The sequence below is a fragment of the Propithecus coquereli genome, unplaced genomic scaffold (assembly GCF_000956105.1).
Source record: "Propithecus coquereli isolate 6110/MARCELLA unplaced genomic scaffold, Pcoq_1.0 Scaffold656, whole genome shotgun sequence".
In the NCBI taxonomy this organism is placed as follows: domain Eukaryota; kingdom Metazoa; phylum Chordata; class Mammalia; order Primates; family Indriidae; genus Propithecus; species Propithecus coquereli.
The window spans coordinates 636,275-638,355 of record NW_012152574.1 but is presented as its reverse complement, the minus strand read 5'-3'; positions in this window follow the sequence as shown (position 1 = coordinate 638,355).

Sequence of the window (2,081 nt, the reverse complement as noted above, 5' to 3'; positions counted from 1 at the left end):
ACTGTAGTTAGTGGTTACCGCATTGGACGGCACAAACGTAGAGCATTTCTTCCTATCGTCACAAAAAATTATATGGGCAGCAAGGGGTAGAAGCAGAACTGAGACACACATTCCTGCTTTTGTCGGAGATGGGCGCGGGGGCTAGAAGGACAGATTCTGGTCAGCTGAGTCTGGGGTCTGCTTATTCTTTCTCCCTGTAAGGCAGCTGGAGTTTGGGCACAAGCAGTTTAGCTGCCCTGGAGCTGTGTGGTTGAGAGTCAAGGTCAGAGGGGTGAATCCCATGGAAAAGGAGCCACTGTGGATCCCTGGCTTTTTCTCAAATGGGGATTCTCTCCTTTTGGAACCTAAAATATCCTGGGATACTCTTCCTCCATGATGCACATCCGGGTAGCAGAGTTACGTAGAAGATGCTTTCTGGGCAGGGGGTTTGGGGGTGGCAGGGTGCTTGCAATGTCCAGCACAGGCCAACCGTCAAAAGCTGGATGGGGCGTTAGGATGGAGGGATGGGGAGCAAGGAGGGTCAGGAACTAGCCATTCAAAGCCACTCTGCAGAAATCACAGCATCTCCGAAGAAAACCAAACCAAACCAAACCGAAACCCAACCACTTTACGGAGAGGTTCCATGTGTCACTGTTCTAAGCGGTTTACTTACATTATTAGCTCGTTTAATCCTCACGATAGCAAAACTATTAACTATTAACACTCTTCTTTTACAGATAAGGAAACAGAGGTACAAAAGAGGTGAGGTAACTTGTTCAAGGTGACACCACCAGGGAGTGGCACAGCTGGGATTTCAAGCCAGGCTTTCTAGCCCAGAACTGGTACTGTGACCACCGGGCTACACAGCCTCTGAGGAGCTCGCCTTACCCACCCCCATGCCTCAAAGCTCTTGAAGCGGTGGATTCCTGGATTTCCCCTGGAGCTGTGGTGAGTAGTCCCTTGGATGCCATGGTCTTTGGGCAAAGGTGATGTATACAGAGGAAGGGGAGAGGGGCCACCAGCAAAACGAAGCCCGCAGTGTTTCCATGTACAGAAATCTAGGGTGGTTTTGCTTGGCACGGAGCGTGATGTGGATGTGTTCAAGAGGTGACACCATCCCATGTCGATCAGAGCTGGTCGCTTCTTTCAGCACTTAAATGTTATTTTAATTGATTTCGAGTAGCATATGTTATGCTATCTTGCAGTATTTTTGAGTTGCTTCTTGTTTGTGTTTCTCTCCGTGATAATCTCAGTTTAATCTGCATTTCTCACCTGCATTTCTCACCAGGCCATATACAGAGTGACACACTCTAAATACAGTGAATGTGTCTGGTAATTAACACGCTGTCGATATGTGAAATAGTAAACTTCAGTAAATGGTAGCTCACCTACATAGTTACCCAGTACCAGTACTATGTAAGATTTTCCAGATAATGTGTAAAATATATATTTCACACTATTTGTCTATTATTGAAAATGATAATAGATACACTGTTCTGCTTTTTGTGTTGCACAATAGCGCATAATTCCACATTAATACATAATATAGCTCTCCTGTACTTTTAAAAATTGATTTTATAAAATACCTCGAAAATCTCCCAGGCATCTAGAGCCAACCTGTATTTTCTCTCAATCCTGCCATATACGCGTACGTGCCACCAGAGGGCGCTCCAGGGGGAATTCACTGTTTGTGAGGCCTGATAGCGCTCACGCATCGCTCCCCCGCAACCCGCGTGTTTTTACGTAAATACTAACAATTTATCTTGGGGATCTTTCTTTATCAGTACCTAAAGAACATCCTTATTTTATAGCTCCACAATGTCTTATTGCATGAATATGTTATACATACTTAACTAGATTCTCAAGATACTTAAGACTGTTGCAATTTTTAAAATATCTACTATTCATATTAGATCGAAGCAACGATGTATTCAATTAATTTAAATTAATAAATATTTAGGTGGGGCTGATGGGAAATTGCTTGGTGGGTACAATGTGCGTTGCTCTCGTGATGGACCCACAGAAGGCCCTGACTTTACCACGATGCAACATATCAATGTAGAAAATTGTACCCCATGAATATATACAAATCAAAAATAAAT